General features: G+C 42.5%; 1 long non-coding RNA gene across 1 annotated transcript in view; it reads right to left on the bottom strand.

Annotated features, from left to right (window-relative positions):
• Window positions 1-3839: 3839 nt before the first annotated feature.
• LOC310685725 overlaps window positions 3840-20968 on the bottom strand; it is a 39181-nt gene continuing 22052 nt past the window's right edge. The window contains exon 5 of the long non-coding RNA XR_014515435.1: window positions 3840-4238. This is a non-coding gene — a long non-coding RNA (uncharacterized lncRNA). The remainder of the gene's footprint in view (window positions 4239-20968) is intronic.

Here is a 20968-nt window from a genome sequence, read left to right as displayed (position 1 = left end):
AAGGAGGGTAATGCACACTTCCTTGAGCTCCTGGGATGTATCATAGAGTGGTAGAATTGTAGAAGGGACCACAAGGGTCATCTGGTCCAAGCCCCTGCAATACAGAAATCTTTTTGCCCAAGGTGGGGCGTGAATGCATGACCCAGAGATTAAGAGTCTCATGTTCTACCAACTGAGCTATTACCCTCCTCTCCCCCATTTTAGGGACGCAGGTGGCGCTGTGGGTTAAACCACAGAGCCTAGGGCTTGCTGATCAGAAGGTTGCCGGTTTGAATCCCCACGATGGGGTGAGCTCCCATTGCTCAGTCCCTGCTCCTACCAACCTAGCAGTTCGAAAGCACAAAGTGCAAGTAGATAAATAGGTACTGCTCCGGCGGGAAAGTAAATGGCGTTTCCGTGTGCTGCTCTGGTTCGCCAGAAGCAGCTTAGTCATGCTGGCCACATGACCCGGAAGCTGTACACCGGCTCCCTCGGCCAATAAAGTGAGATGAGTTCAGTTCACACTGTAGTACTGGAACCAAGAGATCCTATACAATGTTATAAGATTGGGCCTGCCAGACTTCCCTAAATTCCTGGACCCAGTAAGTGTTAGACTTTAATCATATTTTGTATTTGCCATTTGGGGAGGGGATTATTTAACGTCTATCCACACTTCTTGCGTAGGAGTATTTGCAGAAAACATATTCCAATGAATATCTGATCTCAGATGAGCCAACCACAGGACAGAAATATGGGCAGGGTAGAAATAAATTATTATTATTATTATTATTATTATTATTACGAGTTGGTGGAAAGGAAGGGTATGGAGATTCCAAAGACTTTTGGGAAATAAAACAGAACTGTAAAAAGCGCACTAAATGGGAGGAGAAAACAGAAGTTCTTATGATCCCAGGGATTCCTGTTGCCTCATGTCCAAACGACTCACTTAGCAACCACCATTCTGACTTCACTCATTGGATAAAATAGTGTTACGTGACAGCAGCTTGGCTGGCTCATCCCACAGAAATTTCTTAGAAGAATACCTCCACATGTTGCTTCATACCTGCCATTCTTGGAGGGCTGTTCCTCTGAATATTTCTGAAGATAAAAAAGCACCCTGCACACAACTACAAGTCAGATCAAGCAGTGCAATGAATCTTTTTAGTTAATTCAAATCAGCACATTTTTCTGGTTCATTTTGAAATCTCTGATATCTACATATGACCTTTCCATTTTTATTAATACTTTATTGGAATTTTGCATTGCGGCCAGTGGAAGATAAAGTTAATTTACACAGATGTGACAGAAAGTTAGGCAAGCAGCAGTAAACTCCAGTCTATTCACTGAATCTTCATGTATCTTTTACTTGACCTACCAATTTCGTTTTTAAAAAGCTGTGTACATTTTGTGTCTGTTAAAAAGATACACACACGAATGAAATCACCTTATTTCTGTACTTTTAAATTGCTTTTAAATTGTTTTTAATATTGTGTTGCGTTTCAATTATTGTTGCCTGCCATGGGACCTTAGTGTGAAGGGTAATAAAGTATTATTATTGAATGCCATCTTCATCATCGTTATTTTATTGTTCAAAAAATCTCAGAGCAGTGTATCAATGAAACACAAGATAATAAAATATGGCAAAAGCATCAAAATTGCAGCATATAAGTCTTTTATAAACTCCTTCCAATGTGATACTTTTTCAGATGCACTGTAGGTGAAAAAAGAGTGGCCTCCATTTTTTATTTTTTAAAGAGATAGTTGATGTAGGCCAATACTTCTGAAGGGACAGTGTCCTTGGTGAACATATTGGGTTGTCTCCAATTCAGAGTAGATCCATGAATAACAATGGACCTAAGTTAGTCAATAGTTCTACTCTGAGAGACTAAAATTGGACACAACCCCCCTTGGTCATGTGTAGGTAGGAAAGCATGGATGGAAGAAAGATGCAGAAAGCAAGCATGCTAAAATCTGGTAATTAGTTTGTTGTTGTTTTCAAAAAATGTCATAAATAACTTGAAATTTTGCAAGAGCATAATCCTGGCCACAGTTAGTCCATAGAATAATAAAGTTGCACAATGAGGGAGATCTGCTGATCCCTAGAAACCACTTGCAGTATTAGCATAGAGCTTGAAGCTTTCCCACTAGGTAAAAAAAAGGTAAAGGATTCCTGGATGGTTAAGTCCAGTCAAAGGCGACCATGGGGTTGCGGCACTCGTCTCGCTTTCAGCTGAGGGAGCTGGCGTTGGTCCACAGACAGCTTTCCAGGTCATGTGGCCAGCATGACTAAACCGCTTCTGGCACAATGGGACACCATAACAGAAACACAGGCGATGCTGTGGTCTAAACCACTCCCTCAGGCAAGGCCTCTTTCCACCAGCCTTGCCCCACCCTCCAGCCCTAGGAGTCCTCATAAGGGAGCTGGTCCTAGAGGAAGAACTGTGAGGGGAGAGACTCCATCAGGCAAGGCCTCTTTTCACCTGCCTTGCCCCACCCTCTAGTCTCTGCTTCTCAATTTGTATTGTATTATTTTATATACCATGGCTTGCCATTGTTTTATTGATTATAGTTTAGAAATTATTTATTATAACTGCTGAGTGGATTTCTGTTTACTTTTCTATGTTATTATTATTATTTAATACTATTCTAATGATTGTTGGATGATACTTTTTTGATATAGGTTACTTATTTTAAAGTTACCTTTTATTATCACGTTTTTGTATTGCATTAGATTGTTATTAAATGTATATTTTTTGTTTCTTCAGCTTGTAAACTGCCTTGAGCATTGTAAGATAGAAAGATGGTATACAAATTAAAAATGATGAATGATGATCATCAGCCTCTTGGGTTTGCTGATCAGAAGGTCAGCAGTTCGAATCCGTGCGATGAGATGAGCTCCTGTTGCTCTGTCCCAGCTCCTGCCAACAGGTATCGCTGTGGCGGGAAGCTAAATGGTGTTTCCGTGCACTCTGGTTTCCACTTTGAGGAGCACAGAGTAGAGGCTGAATTCAATACAGGGGCTTCATTTTTCAGAGCTGTTTCAAAGCACACAGTTTGAGAATCGTGGCTTGAGAGACTGGGGAAATATTGACACCATTACTTTCCCACAATATGGTTGTGCTTTTTTTTCCCAGGTACCGGGGCAGATTGGGTTTGCTGCTGTCATTACCATGAATGAGAAAAGACAAGGCATCATTTATGTGAAGCCACTCAGGGAATAGGCATGAGTCATTAAAATTTTCAGAAATGGTGAGTGTGTTTTTTTTCTCTCCCTCCCAATAAAGCAATAACTCTAAACTAATTACAGCAATCTAAGCAGTCCTCTACTCCAATGATATTAACATTCATTGATCCTTTGCATTTAATCTTTATTTGTCTAAATGCAAAATGACATTTATTGCACAAAAATAACAGTAAATTGTGCAAGCCTGGATCTCTGGATAATTAAAGGAGTCAGACGAGATTGGCAGGATTTTGAGAGAAAGGATGTCCAGTATGGTGTTGTTGAGCTAGAGGACATCTTGATTAATAACCTTCAGAAGAACACATAATTTCTTTTACCTTCTGGGCTGTTCTGTTGTATTTGGTGGAATTTAAGGCTTGGGGAGAGAATAATATAAGTAATAAAAAGAGCTCTACTGAGTCAGACTAAAGGCAGAGTAACCCACTAGCCTGTTTTCTGTGGTAGTCAACCCAGTTTATCTGGCAGAAACTCTAGAAGCAGGATACAGTTGTTACTGAGCAACTGGTATTTATTATGCCTTCATGGCTTTGAAGTATTCTTTTATATAAAGTTTATATGCCAAAATGACTTCTAAGTGGTTTACAACTATAAAATCAATGCAGAATTAAAATGCACAATAATAAATCCATTGCGACATTAAAACATCCTCAGTTAAAAATACAACAGACAAACAATTTAAAAGCATAACAATTAAAACAGTTAAGAAACAGTTAACAAAATTAACTAACTTGTTGAACAGTGTAAAGAGTTATTTGGGGCTGACAAGGTCAAAAGTCTTTGTCAGATCTACCAAGTCAATGTACAAGGGGCACCCCTAGATGTTACTTATCCCAAATTTATTGAGAGACTTTGGAAGAGACAAATGTTTTAAGGGGGTATCATGCGCAGAAAGGGTGAGGGAGTCCCATCGTTGTCCGATGATAATCATTGTTGTGTCATATCATGTCCACTGAGGTGATTGAAATTTAAGGTAACATATGCTGGTATATGAGTCAAAAAGCCACAGTTTCAGGTACTGCCATGTGGAAACAAAATTGGAGAGGATTATAGTGGAACCTCAGTTGTCGAACGCTTCAGAAGCCAAACAATTTGGAACCCAAATGCCAATAACCCAGAAGTGAATGCTTCCATTTTCAAAAGTGCCTCGCAGCTTCCGAGGCGTGTTTCTCCATTTTGTTAAAGGAATTTTCCCACCGGCAATTGCGCCTCAGTTGTCGAATGTTTCGGAAGTTGAACGGACTTCCGGAACAGATTACGTTTGACAACCGAGGTTCCGCTGTATTAGCATTATAATCAGGAAAATGAATACAATATTCCCCAAGACTGAATGCACACTAACTGAAGGGTCTTTAAGGCTCTTTGCCAACCACATCCCTTCCTCAGCAGTTCCAAACTATTCATTGCGTGTCAAGGTCCCCAGGTCAACCCCAAATAACTCACACACCACACAGAAATTTTTGTTTAAGATTTTTGGCATAATTTTGGCCACAACTTTATTAAAATACAAATTTGTGAGTGGTTGCGTAGGCATTGGTTGCAACTATCTGCCCCCACCATGGGGGACAGACTGACATTCCGCATGATGCAAAAGTCAGAATGGGGGAATACACTTGGGGGTTACGCGGAGCAGGGAACCTGCCCTCACCCCAAATGCAACCAGGAGCTCATTGCTATGGCCTGAGCCCCCTTGACAGAGTGGACAAGCAATAGTTAGCTCCCAGTTCCTTTAACGGAATCCCTTGCAGCAGCAGCATTAGAGGGGCAGGCACAGCCAATCCATGCCCCTTAACCAACCAAACCATAAACCAATGCCTAACCACAAACCTTACAAGTTGTGATGATTTGCTACGCAGTAGGCAAAAACCAAATGGCCCCAGCCAATCAGCCAGATGGACAAAATTCCTACCAGGCCCCCGCTCCAAAGCAGATGACCCCATGACAGGCATAGCAAGGTCAAAGCAAACAACCCTATTCTAGGGAGGGAGGGACGGGCAATCCGATGCATGGGCGAAAAGAGGAAGCCCTAGCCTCGTGCAAGGAGTTTTAGTATTTCTGGCTGTCAATCAATAAATGAAATTAACTTCTTCCCAACAACAAGGGAAGCCCCAATCGGATCAGTGGCCAACGATCAATTAGCCCGCCCTCCAACTTTGGAGTGTCCTGGAGGCCCCCACCGCAACACGTGCTCTCCATGAAGGAGAACACACTCTCTCAAACAGGTTTTCTCCATGCCTGTCATAAGGAAAACAGTGACTCCACCAATAATTCCTGCTGGATTGTGTAAGGTTGAGTATAGCAATAATTCAACAAAACAGTAATGCCAGCATCATCTGACGTCCAGCCAGCAAGAAGCACTTACCATAGCCCAAAGTTACAAAGCCAACATAGAAAACAACAACCCTAGAATTTAAACTGCTGTTTTTGATGATTGTGTAAGCATATCCAAAAGGAAGGCCTGGGTGAGCGGAGGGAGTGGGGGGGACATGCTCAACAAAACAAATTAGAGAAATCTGCTGGAGCTTACTGCCTTAGGGAGACCCAAAACATCGCACAATGCATGGAGCAAAAACAACACGGAAATCAAACTCATGGCAAACGCAAGCAGCGAAGCACAGAACAGGAAAGCTAACCCCCAAAAAGGATGTGCTGGTCAGGAATGACAAAAGAGAAGAGAAAATGTTGCCCTCAAGCTATGAGCATGCTGCCAGAAGTCATCAGACTTAATCTGCAATAGAGGGGGCTACTGTGAAAAGTAGGGCCAAGCAATGTGGGGGTGTGGTGGGGCAGGGGGGTGTCTATGCTGCCTCTGAAACACTCCTAGGTTGGGATGCTTCAGGAATTACAAATTATGATAGGAACTGGCCTGATTTGCTGTTCTGCCCCAGATTAATATGTAGCATCACTAAGGCCAGCTCTACCATTAGGCAGAGGGACACGGGTGGTGCTGTGGGTTAAACCACAGAGCCTAGGACTTGCCGGTCAGAAGGTGAGCGGTTCGAATCCCCGCAACGGGGTGAACTCCCATTGCTCAGTCCCTGCTCCTGCCAACCTCGCAGTTTGAAAGCACGTCAGTGCAAGTAGATAAATAGGGGGAAGGTAAACGGCATTTTTGTGTGCTGCTCTGGTTTGCCAGAAGCGGCTTAGTCATGCTGGCCACATGACCTGGAAGCTGTATGCCAGCTCCCTCGGCCAATAAAGTGAGATGAGCGCCGCAACCCCAGAGTCGGCCACAACTGGACCTAATGGTCAGGGGTCCATTTACCTTTACCATTAGGCAGAATGAGGCAACCACTTTAGATAGCATGGTTGAAGGACAGAGCTGTATTTGCTACACAACCCCTCTTGCGTACAGGAGCTGCTTGAAGGAGGCATACAAAGTGCCATCCAACAGTCTTAGGGACTCCACTCTAAATTTGTGTAGGGTTTACTCTTTATTCTTTTCCACTTCTGAAGGTATCTCATAAGGCTACGGAGAATAAAACAATAAAAAGTAGTCATAAAACCAAACAGAAGCCTAGACATTAACCTGAAGCACCACATTAGCTAATGGGGCCTCCCGCTGCTGCTGCGCCACCGGAGTACGATTTCTGTTCTCATCCTGAAGCAAAGTTCTTAACCTGAAGCACTATTTCTGGGTTAGCAGAGTCTGTAACCTGAAGCGTATGTAACCTGAAGTGTATGTAACCCAAGGTACCACTGTACCTAAAAATGCCTACTGGAATAAGAGTTGCTCATACATATCTGGTGGACCTGTGAAAAAATCAAAAGCTTCTGGGATATAGTATATGACGAACTTTAAAAAAATGTTTAATTATAACTTTGTGAAAAATACAGAAGCTTTCCTATTGGGAATAACAGACACGGGTATAGCAAAGGAAGATCGGAAAACATTCCTTTATGCCACAGGCAGGGTGAGGACCTTAATTGCCAGAAATTGGAAAAAAGAATTTGTGCCAACAAAAAAGGAATGGCAGGATAAATTATATTATTACTGAACTGGCCAGATTAACAGAGGTAATTAGGGGACAACCCAGACAAGAATTTCAAAAAGAATAAGGAAAATACAGAGAATACTTTACCAAACAGTGCCCCAAAATATATACCTGGACTTGTTTTGATTAATTTCTACAGGAGACTTTGTGGTTAAGTCATAACTAGGAAAAATTGTAATAATCACATATAAAAGAAACAGTATACAAGAAGTAAATAAGGAGGCCACTTACAGGATGAAGGAAGTCTTCTATTCTGATGTTTGTTTTCTTCATGTAAGGGAATAGGAGTTTAATTTTGATAATGAAATTGTCAATGGTGGTGGGTTTGTTTGTATGTATGAGTTGTTGTGGACTATGTTGTAAATAAATTTTTAATTATTATTTTTTAAAGAGTTGCTTTGTCATGCACTTGATGTTCAGCAAGGAGAGTGCTGAAACAAATAAATTCTTCAAGATCCCTAATTGGGTTCAGCAACACCTGGTGGATCACAAGTTTCCCATTGTTGATATAAAGCAAAGAAAAAGTATAACAACAACAACAACAATTTATTTATTATTTATACCCTGCCCATCTGGCTGGGTTTCCCTAGCCACTCTGGGTGGCTCCCAACAGAATTAAAAGCACAAAAAAATCAAACATTAAAAACTTCCCTAAACTGCGCTGCCTTCAGATGTTTTCTAAAAGTCAGATAGTTGTTTATTTCCTTGACATCTGATGGGAGGTCGTTCCACAGGACGGGGCGCCACCACCGAGAAGGCCCTCTGCCTGGTTCCCTGTAACCTCACTCCTTGCAATGAGGGAACCACCAGAAGGCCCTTGAAGTTGGACCTCAGTGTCCAGGCTAAACAATGGAGGTGGAGACGCTCCTTCTGGTATATGGGGCCAAAGCCATTTAATTCAGAACAAACCCTTTGAATTGTGATCGGAAACGTACTGGGAGCCAATGTAGGTCTTTCAGGACTGGTGTTATATGGTCTCGGTGGCTGCTCCCAGTCACCAGTCTGGCTGCCGCATTCTGGATTAGTTGTAGTTTCTGGTTCGCCTTCAAAGGTAGCCCCATGTAGAGTGCCTCCTCTTCACTTAGTGTGATGCTGTGTAGAAGAAGAAGAGTTTGGATTTGATATCCCGCTTTATAACTACCCGAAGGAGTCTCAAAGCGGCTAACATTCTCCTTTCCCTTCCTCCCCCACAACAAACACTCTGTGAGGTGAGTGAGGCTGAGAGACTTCAGAGAAGTGTGACTGGCCCAAGGTCACCCAGCAGCTGCATGTGGAGGAGTGGAGACGCGAACCCGGTTCACCAGATTACGAGACTACCGCTCTTAACCACTACACCACACTGGCTCTCTTAAATTCCCTAAGCATGGGAATTTAAGAGCGTGAGTTTGTTGAGCTCAGCCCAAGCCACTATTTCACATGTTTCATAGAAGACTGCTGAGGGGATGTATGTTTGTGATTTGTCCCATACTTGCCCCCCCCACCCGTTCAGTGGAACTGAGGGAGGCAAGATAGGGTGTGGCAGAGCAATATGGCAATGTGGCAGGAACAACTGTGAGAGGTAATCTTGATGCTTGTTTTTCACCCATTCCCAAACTCCCCTGAGCTCCTGTCCAGACACCAAGAATTTTAAAAATCTCCCTCTTCCTTTCTTCCCCCATCATCATTCCACCTGCTTTCAACATCAGGTGCTAGTCATCTGCCACAAAGTTTCATCAGATTTCAATTTTCTACCCATGTAGGTCTTTCCCGGAAAATGCAAAGTCTGCCCTGGTGGTTCCGATTCACCATTCCACTTAATTTATTTCCAAACCTGCTTAAATTAAACGTGACTGGGGACTTTATCCGTTCCTGCATATATGAAGTTGTCAGAGAGATCATAAACACACAGGCTCATTTGAGATATGATGAAGTACAAACAGTCAGGAAGGCATCCAGCTATATGACAGAAAGAGGTCCAGGAAAACTCCAGCTGTTTATGCAAATAGTGATACTGAGAGGCTGGCATCCTATCAAGGACCCAGGGATCAGTGGCATATTTGTATACTGTCGTCAGCATGTAATGGATGTTTACTGCTTCAAAGAGAGAGAAAAATGTGTGCTGTTCTGTAATAATTTACAGGGTTCAGAATACAGGGATGTTCAATAGTGCCTAAACTAGGATTATATAATTGAACTTGCCTGGAACTACTTGCAGTTTTCACTCGCCAGTGTTCCCCTGCATGCTTCAAAGAAAGAATTTTATTTGTTCTTTTCAAACAGAGTTGCCACCAGCTTTCTCCTAAAGTGAAATTTGAGGTGAAATTGGTAGACCCTATTTAGGAGAAACAGTTCTAGAATTTCAAGGGGAAACAAAGGAAGTTCACTGACGTTAACAAAATGTTTCCAGTAAGGTAAAAGGTAAAGGACCCCTGGACGGTTAAGTCCAGTCAAAGGCGACTATGGGGTTGCAGAACTCATCTCACTTTCAGGCTGAGGGAGTCGGTGTTTGTCCGCAGACAGCTTTCTGGGTCATGTGGCCAGCATGACTAAGCTGCTTCGGGTGAACCAGAGCAGCACACGGAAACACCATTTCCCTTCCCACTGCAGAGGTACCTGTTTATCTACTTGCACTGGCGTGCTTTCGAATTGCTAGGTTGGCAGGAGCTGGGACAGAGCAATGGGAGCTCACTCTATCATGGGGATTCGAACCGCCGACCTTCTTATCAGCAAACCCAAGAGGCTCAGAGATTTAGACTACAGCGCCACCCATGTTTTACCTTTGTTTCCAGTAGGTCTGTCTGTCTGTCTGAGTGTCTGTCTGTCTCTCTCTCTTTCACACACACACACACACACACATACTCCCCTGAAATTGAAGCATATTTTGGTGGGTCCTGTTCAGGCAAATACTTCTGCAAGAAATCAAAGGGTAGTTATAGCAATTATAATTTTAAATACAGTCGTATCTTGGTTTACAACTATAATCCATTCCAGAGGTCCGTTTGTAAACCAAAACAGGTTGTAACCCAAGGCGCGCTTTTGCCAATGAGGCCTCCAAAAATAAATTGTTCGTAATAAAAAACAATGGGTTGTAATCCAAAAAAAAAAAGGTTGCAAACCAGGACACACACTTCTGGGTTTGACGTGTTTGTATTCCAAAATGTATGCGAACCAAGACATCTGCAAACCAAGGTACCACTGTGTAGCAATATTTCAGGAGGTGTGAGTTGGACTCATCTAAGCGATTTCTGCATTTCACCAAAAGTGAAGGTTCTTTATCAGGTGGCACATGTATAGGGGTTTTCAGACAAACATTTCTCAGGGTCCATTTCACATGTATCTTTTGTTCTCTTCTGGTCCAGAATTAGGAAATGGCACCACCAAGCTGAATTGCCCTCACCTGCCTGCCTTCTTCCATACATCCAGTTCAAGGCTGCCAGATACCTCTTACTTAGCCTCAGTTTTGCCTTTGTAGAACTCATCAGAAAAGATGGGGACTAAACTGGAATGAATTGCCTCTGCCTCTCATTGACTATGGCCCTACTGAACTTTGAGCTACATGCTGTCTGCTCTACCACTACCATGGACTGCACAAATCCTCTTTAGCTCTGATTCCATACATATTTTTTTTTCCATATCTTGTGCTGTGTTTTCACAGCCTGAGCTGCTGCTGGTGGCTTCTTTGCCTGGTTCATCCTAGATGGGACAACACTCCTTCTGCCACTCGAAAACCAGTCACATAGCCATATAACTGGAAGAATACACCTCAAAGTTGTGAAAGCCAATGCTGTCCAGTGGGCAAAGTGGTGGCTGCGGACCTGGGTGACCTTGATTCAAATTGCAAGTCAGTGGTGGCCTTCATTGTGATATAATCTCTCATGTTCAGTTATATGGCAGGGAATGAGAGCTATCCCATACAGATGTGCAGCTGCTGATCAAGATAGCATACTCATAATATATCTATAAGAATTTGAATTATGTGTGCTTTAGAATCATGACTCATTTGAGGGCCTTTTCTTGAGTACTGGTGGAGGGGAATGAACACTATCATTGCCATTCATTTCAGCTTCGAAATGCTTACAACATTTTAAGCTGTCCAAAGCGAAAGGTGTCATTTCACAGACGGTGGTCACATTATGAGCATTTCAGCATGGTTTCTTAAATGTGGTCACCATCAGGAGTATGCATGGACCAATGGTACCAAATAGTATGGGAAACAGCCCTATTAGAAAAATTAACCAATATACTGAAACTGACACGGGGACAAACAGAAGATGGCTCCCCTTTATCACATACACAGCCCAACAAGACAATGACAATAATCCACCAACAGCATATAAATCAATATGGCTAACCTGATCCAAAACACCCACCCACCCCACTCACACATGAAAACAAAGATCACCACAGCCAATTACAAACAAACAACCACACCCTAGGCCAACCCCAACCTCTCTCACCACCAAAGGAACACAAGTGAACAGCACAAGCAACGCTGACACCAAACCCTACATACATTAAGCATAATAGAAACATCGCCACCCGACCCCTCCCATCTTCCCCCCTCCCCCCTCCCCCCAATGTCTCAACAAATGAAATGGATTTGTAAAAATGTTACATGGAAAAAATACGAGAGACATTACACATATTTCTGTAAAACAAGAAAATCTTTAATAAAAAAACCAAAAATCTAAATTTAAATGTGGTCACCAGGATCTTCTAATAAAGTCTCCACCCCACCCCACCCCCACCCACCCCGTTGAGCTGTGTGTGATATTATAGTGTTGTGACTGTTGGGATACTGTGACCAGTGAACATATTTTGTGACAGTATACCAATTTCATAACCGCTGTTCTTGAGCGTCTGAGAAGCTTATCAAAGATTGTAATTATCCAGTCCTCTTTTTCCTTGTAGAATAATGCAAGCCAGTTAATTTATAAGGTTTGTGCATGAGAGAGGCTAGAGTATGTGGGTGCTTGAACACAGTGAGAGTTTTAAGCAAACAGGCTCATGCACTCTTAGAGGTGGACATTAACAAAGCAGCATTTTTTCTAATGCAGAAATCTATAGGCAAGGTAAATCAGAATCTGCATTAAGTAGACTTCTAATCCTGTAAACAAAATGTAAATTAGAACGGAATTACAATATTTAATTGCAATTTCATTTATGATCATGAAATTATGGTTGTGAAAATATTTTACCCCTAACTTAAACAAAGTGTCACATTCTCTTTATTGAGGCTTACAAACTGTATAACAAGATGACACATTATTATGATCTTTGCTAAGCACCAATAAATATCTACTTAGTAATCAGATTTGTATTTAACAAGTACTTGCTACCCTATTAAATCCAAATTAAACACCGAGTGCATGCAAGGAAAGAAAATGTAAAAGTTCTTAGTGATTGTCAAAAAGTTAGTTTCCCAGAACTAACTTTTTCTTTCTTTCTTGGACTGTTTGTTACATTACATATAACCTCACTCAGATGTTCAGCACAATATAGAAAGAAGTAGATAAAACCCAGGGCCTCTTCCCAGTACTCCATTACTGTTGTTGCTTATTACATTTTCTTTTGCCAACCATTCACCATAGGTTCCCAGGGCAGGTTACAGCAAGATAGAATTCAGTTTTTAAAACAGTTCAAACGAATTCCAGTCACAGAAATAGGGTAGCCCCCCCCCCCAAAGCAGGTGCCAAAGTCCAGCGTAAAAAGGTGTGTCTTTGTCATCGAAAAACAAACTACATAATGAAATAGCCCGATGCCAACACTATATCGAAGGGGTCTACAGCTTAGGGGCTGCCACAAAGAATTCTCTCTTCCAAGCTGCTACTTTCTGAATTTCTGAGGACCATAGAACTACCAAGAGGACTCCCTCTGCTGATCTTAAGACCCAAGGTGGTCTTTAAGGATGGAGGTAGTCTTTCAGATATCTGGGGCTGAAGTCATTTAGAGCTTTAATTACTAGTGTGAACACCTTGAATTGGGCCGTGAAACAAACTGGCAGTGGTAGCCAAGTCAAACTACTTGCGGTATTTTTCCATCTATAAGGCACCCCTATGTATAAGACGCCCCCTATTTTGGGGGACTCTGATTTAAGAAAATGGGGGAAGAGCTATCCATGCATAAGATGCCCCCAAATTTTGGACATTGTTTTTTTAGGGAAAAACCTAGTCTTATACATGGAAAAATACGCTTCAGAGCTCCCCCACATCAAGCACTCAGTTGCATTCAGAAGCCTCATGGACTTGAATGCAAACTGCTTCTAGTTTTAATGACTCAAAAAGATGAACTAAATAAAAATGCACGACAGAAATGATCCAAGTTGGAGCAGGGACTCCTGTCTTTGATACTATCCCACCACCACAGAAGCTTTGTGAACACCACAGAAGACCTCAAGGTCTGCATGTTGGTGATGGCTGGATCGGACCATAGAACCCTTTTAGTGCAGGGATGACTAACCTGTAGCCCTCCAGATGTTCTGGAATGGTATTTCTCTAGCCACTGATTAAGTTAGCAACCCCTGCTTTAGTGGATTATGTTGTCATCCAAAGTAATTGATGGCATCCATATGAATGTTAGGTTGTCCAGATTGGAAGCTCTGGATTTTTAGCTAAAGAGCAATGAAAGAAAAGTTCAAGCTCCCAAAATAGAAGCTTTCTAATTAGATAAGCTAAATTAGCAAAGCAAGTAAAGCAATAATACTGATGCAAATGTTAATGTCAGTTGTGAATGAGACAACAAAGAACCTAAACAATTCTTTGAAGTCAGAGAAGCAAGAGACAATGGAAAGGATTAGTGTCTGGGCTGAAAAATATTTCTAGTTCAAAGTGGGTGAAGCGTTATCAAAGTCTTTCAGGGTCAAGGTACAAAATGTTTTCCATTTTCTCCAAAGTGTGATATTATCATCTGAACAGCTACAGGGTTTAAACCTTTCCTGCTTCAAAAATGCATGGGGGCCACATATATAGTCCCCTGTAAACAATTGTGTAAGTGTTGCAGCAAATAATAATAATAATAATAATAATAATAATAATAATAATAATAATAATTTATATCCCGCCCATCTGGCTGGGTTTCCCCAACTACTCTGGGCAGCTTCCAACACAATATTAAAATACAGCAATGCATCAAACATTAAAAGCTTCCCTAAACACCTTGTATGTCACTTTCATTTGCTCTCAGTGGTGAAAACGAGCTGAGGTCAGAAAGCTTGTTATGCTGTCTGTTTTGAGACATAGCAGCTTGCCATTATAAAGCAAGGAGTTAGTTTTCCACGTATCAACGAAGATCTAGAATACCATTCTGAACATTCACATTCATAGAACACTCAATCTTGGTTCACCCATGCGCACTGGTCACCAAATGACTGCGCCATCAAACCATGTCATCAGAGCCACCTCCTAGGAGCTGGGGGGGGGGCTTTGGCCCCCACAACAAAATATTTGGGGGGACAGGCCCCCACAAAGTTGATGGGTATTCCCATTCAAATGGTGTGGGTGCACTGCGTCATGTGATCGATTTATGTGGGGCGGGGCTTACCTAGGCCTCCACAATATTTTATTCAAGTTGGTACCCCTGAACCATGGCACTTTTGAATGTGTTGTCCTAAACAAAAATCTACCATCTCATCTTTCTTCAGGTGTAATGCTCTTCAGTGGATACACATTAACAAAGTGATGAGAATTCCAAATGCCCAGTTTATTGAGCATTCATCCAGATTTTTTTGCAAGGAGATTTGACAATGTTAGCTATTTAATATGCATACAGTCATCCTACAGGGCTCAAACCAAGTCACGGCAGCATCCCAGCCCCGTATCTGTTTTCAAATGGATACACTTCAGAGTAGTGAAGAATCAAAGTGCAATGAGCTTTTATACTTAGAATGAAACCAGTTTCTCACTTTTTATGAGCAAAAAACATGCAAGAGATCTGGATTGTGCATCGACTATGTACACAAAACAAGTGCTCAGTTACCATTGATTTTAGAATAAAATGTCGTGTGTACACAGTCTATGACTAAATTGACTCCATCAGATTGGTATTTTCTGTATTGGGTATCATTTCCCTCTGATTTTAGTGACTTTTTCTAAAAGCTTCACCAAAGAAATTCCAAGATTTTCTGTTTTTGGAGAGAATCCTGAACCACATCTCTGAAATGCAGGCTGTGCTATATATGTCTTGTTTACTCGTGTAAATGAAATCTCTACTTACTAAAAATGACAATCTCCTGAATGCTAATTGTCATTTTGTGAATAAGTGTTATGTTTCGTGTTGCACGCAGGAGAAGAAAAAAATGGCACTTCAGCTTGCTATTGTTATGTTCATGTAGGTTGCCAAGATGATCATGAGGCGCAATAAGGCATTCTTTTTATCATCCAAAGAACAAGGACGGGAATGAGATGACTGCTTTTCCGTGTCAGTTAAAATCATTCATGCAGTTTTGGCCTTGTACGCGATCAAAATAAAGCTTGTAACAGACGTTTTATCTTTTTAAAGGCATATAACAGTCCTTACTTTTCAGCTTTTTTTTACTTCCTCATTAAAAAGCCAGAAAGCATAATTATGCTTAACACATTTTACCTGTGACATATTTATGAAAGACAACATCAACAAAGTATAGGCACAGCATGGATTTTGGCAGGATTGAGGCAGGAATGGGGAGACTGTGGCTCACCAAGTGATGCTAGACTACAACTCCCATCTTCCCTGACAATCAGCCATGTTGATTGGGGCTAATGTGAGTTGGAACCCAGAAACGCCTGGACTTCACAGGTTACCCATTAGTGGATTAAAGAGTACAATCCATCAAAATTTATGGATTCTTCAGTCTCATTAAAATCAATTACTGTCAAGGAGGGGAAAGAAATTCAGTCTAGGTATCATTGAAAGAATGGAGGCAGTGAGAGATTTTACTTTCTTGGGCTCCATGATCACTGCAGATGGTGACAGCAGCCACGAAATTAAAAGACGCCTGCTTCTTGGGAGAAAAGCAATGACAAACCCAGACAGCATCTTAAAAAGCGGAGACATCACCTTGCCAACAAAGGTCCGTATACTAAAAGCTATGGTTTTCCCAGTAGTGATGTATGGAAGTGAGAGCTGGACCATAAAGAAGGCTGATCACCAAAGAATTGATGCTTTTGAATTATGGTGCTGGAGGAGACTCTTGAGAGTCCCATTGTACTGCAAGAAGATCAAACCGATCCATTCTCAAGGAAATCAGCCCTGAGTGCTCACTGGAAGGACAGATCGTGAAGCTGAGGCTCCAGTACTTTGGCCACCTCATGAGAAGAGAAGACTCCCTGGAAAGTCCCTGATGTTGGGAAAGATGGAGGGCACAAGGAGAAGGAGACGACAGAGGACGAGATGGTTGGGCAGTGTTCTCGAAGCTACCAGCATGAGTTTGACCAATCTGTGGGAGGCGGTGGAAGACAGAAGTGCCTGGCGTGCTCTGGTCCATGGGGTCATGAAGAGTTGGACACGACTAAAGGACTAAACAACAAAATCATTGAAAGCTACTCTATCGAATGAGGACTTTCCAAAACAATATACAAATTGAACCACAGCTATGCTTCAAAATTCATACTTTGTTAAATTGTGTGATGCAGTTCAACAGCTAAGAAATCTTTACGAAAGTGCATATATGAGACGAAGTGTGCATAAAAATGAATATACTGGTGAAAATACCACACAGAATGCCTTATATTAATGGAAATTGCTTGCAGAAATGTGCCCATTTGTTAAAACTGCATATACAAATGTGCCCATTGGGAGAAATTCACTCTAAAATTATGGTGAATTTCACAAGGATTTTAAAAAATCATGAATTGCTGCAAAATGTGGAGAAGTGAATTTAAGATGGGAAAAATGACAAGCCGAGAAAATCGAAATTGACATATCCTTCCTCCATATTTGGCCAGTACAATTCTAACCATCTAATCACCTTAATGAAGACTTATATTTTAAAGTCTCCTCCCTTCCAGTCAAATTAGACAATGAAAAGAATACGCTGGCAAAACGAATAAGCTTCTTTCTAGAGGGTAAATCCTTGTTTTGTTACTGTTGCTTATTTCCAGAATGATATTTTCTCAAGCAAACTGGAGCAGGACGGCTTTTGTGCCTGCCAAAAATTTCTCAGGAAGCAGAGCATGTTTCAGGGATGCACATTCTTGAGTGCAGAAGACTGAGGAAACTGTCTGCTTCAGTGCCATCCACAGCAGCAGGAGATGACAACAGTGGCTGTAGCAGTGGCATGAAGCCGGTTTTTCAATTTAGAAATGAAACTGAGCATATGGAGTACTAATTAGGCTTTTCCTCATTTGACCAGAATAGACCCAACTGGGCAGCATCAGTAGAGATACTGTACAGGCAGAAAAATGCAAGGTGCCATTTAGGAAAGACCTTTTAAAAAGCACACTAGCAACATGAATTCCCCTCTAAATCCGGCGTGCACAACATACAAGCAACCGCGCCAAACTCACCCTTGCATCTACCAGGAGCACAATAAATGTCCCAGCTTCATTGGCTGCATGGGATTTCAACATCTATGCCAAGAGGTCATGGAAGGCCCTGATACATGCATTGTGTTTGGTGGGACACATGTCAGACCACCCAGTCCATATGGCCTTGAGGAAGGGTTTATTCTTCACCTTTAAAGCAGGGATGGGAAACATTTTTATCCCACGGGGCCACATTTCCGTCTGGGCAATGTTCCAGGGGCCATAGGCCAATGTTCTGCAAAAGCAGGCAGAGCAGCAAATGTGGATGTTGCAAGCAATTTTCAACCTCTCTAGTCTCCTCCCTCGCTAGGAAAAGGTATTATCAGGGTTCAGGGACACACTCCAACCATGCAAAAATACACAAGGATAAAGCAGTGTTGAATGCAGCCTGGGAAAATGAGATATAGCCGGATAGAGAGTCTTGGGGCCACAACTGGCACACAGGTCTGAAGTTTTTTAGTCGTGCTTTCATATGAAGTTGTTCACTATGATGCCCCCCCCCCCGCCGCCTTTTAAAGGTAAAGGACCCCTGACAGTTAAGTCCAGTTGCAAATGACTCTGAGGTTATGATGCTCATCTCACTTTACAGGCCAAGGGAGCTGGTGTTTGTCTGCAGACAGTTTTTCCGGGTCATGTGGCCAGCATGACTAAGCTGCTTCTGGCAAAACCAGCACACGGAAACACCGTTTACCTTCCCACTGGAGCGGTACCTATTTATCTATTTACATTTTTGGTGTGCTTTCAAAATGCTAAATTGGCAGGAGCTGGGACCGAGCAACGGGAGCTCACCACGTTGCGATGAGAGAGGCTTGGGGCCACAATTGGCCCACAGGCCTGAAGTTTTCTAGTTCTGCTTTCAAATGAAGTTGCTCACTGTGATGTCCCCCCCCCCCACACACAGACCTTGTACCCAGCCCTCAATCTACAGCAGTAAATCTCTTAATTTATCTCCAAAGATATGCAAACTGAGAAAGTAGGCTGGTATTTACAGTGCCTCATTCTGCCGTATTCTATTTCTTCATGATCAATCATTCCACAATAGGATGATTGCACTAAAGTAAGCAGCAAGTGGCCCGTGGACGACATTCATCTCATGAAACACTAAATCTTGTCATTTCCCCCCTTTCAATTCATCCTCCTCCTGATTCTCTTTCAGAAACGCTGGTTCAAGTATTTCGCATTCTGATTATGTCATACAGTTCCAGCTGGTATTCTCCTTGGCAGGTTAGTTTTGAATGTGCAGGGTGACGATCATCATCATTATCTTGAGACAGCTAAGAAGTTCTGTATTTATCTACTTTATATTTTGAGAAGTTGTTTATTTGCTAGGCATTTGGACACCTCTTAAGTTACCACAATCAACTTTTTGTATGGTGGTTCCTGAGAGCAGTAACTCCATTTTCATCTAAGTTTCGATACAATTGGACACTATTTTGAATCCAGAGGGTGGAGTGACCTTTTCAAAACTGCTCTGATTTTAACAGCTGATTTCACAACTTCACTGAAATTTTGGCTCCTTGAGTTCCTGAACAATGTCAGGTATGAGGCTATTAATTATATTATAATGTCAGGGATGGCCAAAATTTGTCCTCCGGTCCAAGCCATTGTAAACAGCAGCATGGTGGAGGGACTGAATCCAACTGTCAGGAATGTCGTCTCCCCCCCCCCCCCCCCCCCGAGCACAGGAGAAGAGCTAGACTCGGAAATTGAACTAAACAAACGTGGACTTTGCAGATGAAAGCTGCCTGTCAGAGTCGAGAAAGGGAAGTTCAACCCCCCTTCCGGGGAAAACTCTATTAGCTCTCAAGATGAAGAAGAATTGGAAGGCAGCCAGAGTGTTGCTAGGCAATCAGCAGATAAGCAGAGGTCAGAGTGTGGGTCGAGTAGCAGTGGGGAGGGGGCAGGCCAGCTTCACAGTCCTCAGGCTAGGAGTCTGGATAAGATCAGATGGCAACGGAAGGGCAAGAGGGGAAAGGTGGGTTTGGCATCCTTCCTGCTGTGGGAGGGGCGAAATTTCAGACTGACCAGCTACAGTGGTACCTCAGGTTACATACGCTTCAGGTTACATACACTTTAGGTTACAGACTCCGCTAACCCAGAAATAGTGCTTCAGGTTAAGAACTTTGCTTCAGGATGAGAACAGAAATCGTGCTGCGGTGGCACAGCAGCAGCAGGAGGCCCCATTAGCTAAAGTGGTGCTTCAGGTTAAGAACAGTTTCAGGTTAAGAACGGACCTCCGGAATGAATTAAGTACTTAACCCGAGGTACCACTGTATTGTAAATGTGAGCAGGCGAGAAGCCATACATACATAAAACTCCCGGAGAGTTATTACTTTTTATCAGGGCTTGATTGTCTGCCAGATATCATTAGACCAACTGAGATAGCGGTAGTGATAAAATGTTAAAGACCCCTTCCTGACTCCACCCTCCCATGCCAACCATTTGCTAAAATGGGTGGGGAATGTGTGACTTCCTATACATTGCAATAGCGCAGCTCCCATCATCTCTGACTCTTGGCCTACTGTGGATAGGAATTGAAGTCCAGCAACACATGTAGAGACACAGGCACCGTACAATGCAAACATCAAATCTAGGATGGCCCTTAGCATCACTCTAGACAGTGAGTCAGAAAAATGCATTTTATGGTATACATATGTCGTCCTGACAAGAAGGATGTAACATTAAACAATGAACCAAGAAATGCAATCCAGGAATGCTTCAACCTTCACTGAATTGTGTCTCTGGTCCTGGCCACTGCTGGCATGTGGCTTACTATGAATTACCCTTGAACGAATGTGACCCTCAACAGAACAAAATGTTCCCCAATTCCTGGAATTAAAGTGCAGAGTAAGGTAAAGGTAAAGGACCCGTGGATGGTTATGTCCAGTGAAAGGGGGATTGCAACGCTCATCTCGCTTCTCAGGCCAATGGCATTCACCCATTGACAGCTTTCCAGGTCATGTGGCCAGCATGACTAAACCGCTTCTGGCACAATGGGACACTGTGACGGAAACCAGAGTGCACAGAAACACTGTTTACCTTCCCTCTGCAGTGGTACCTGTTTATCCACTTGCACTGGCATGCTTTCAAACTGCTAGGTTGGCAGGAGCTGGAACAGAGCAATGGGAGCTCACCCCATCGCAGGGATTCGAACCACTAACCTTCTGATTAACAAGCCCAAGAGGGTCAGTGGTTTAGACCACAGCACCACCTGTGCCCCAAAGTGTAGAGTACAGTAAGCCCTCAATTTATGAACATTTAATTTGTGTGCATTC

The sequence above is a fragment of the Podarcis tiliguerta genome (genome assembly GCF_965153285.1).
Source record: "Podarcis tiliguerta genome assembly, chromosome: 9".
Classification (NCBI taxonomy): domain Eukaryota; kingdom Metazoa; phylum Chordata; class Lepidosauria; order Squamata; family Lacertidae; genus Podarcis; species Podarcis tiliguerta.
Note: the sequence above shows the minus strand (reverse complement) of the source record. Positions and strands in the feature narration are given on the sequence as shown.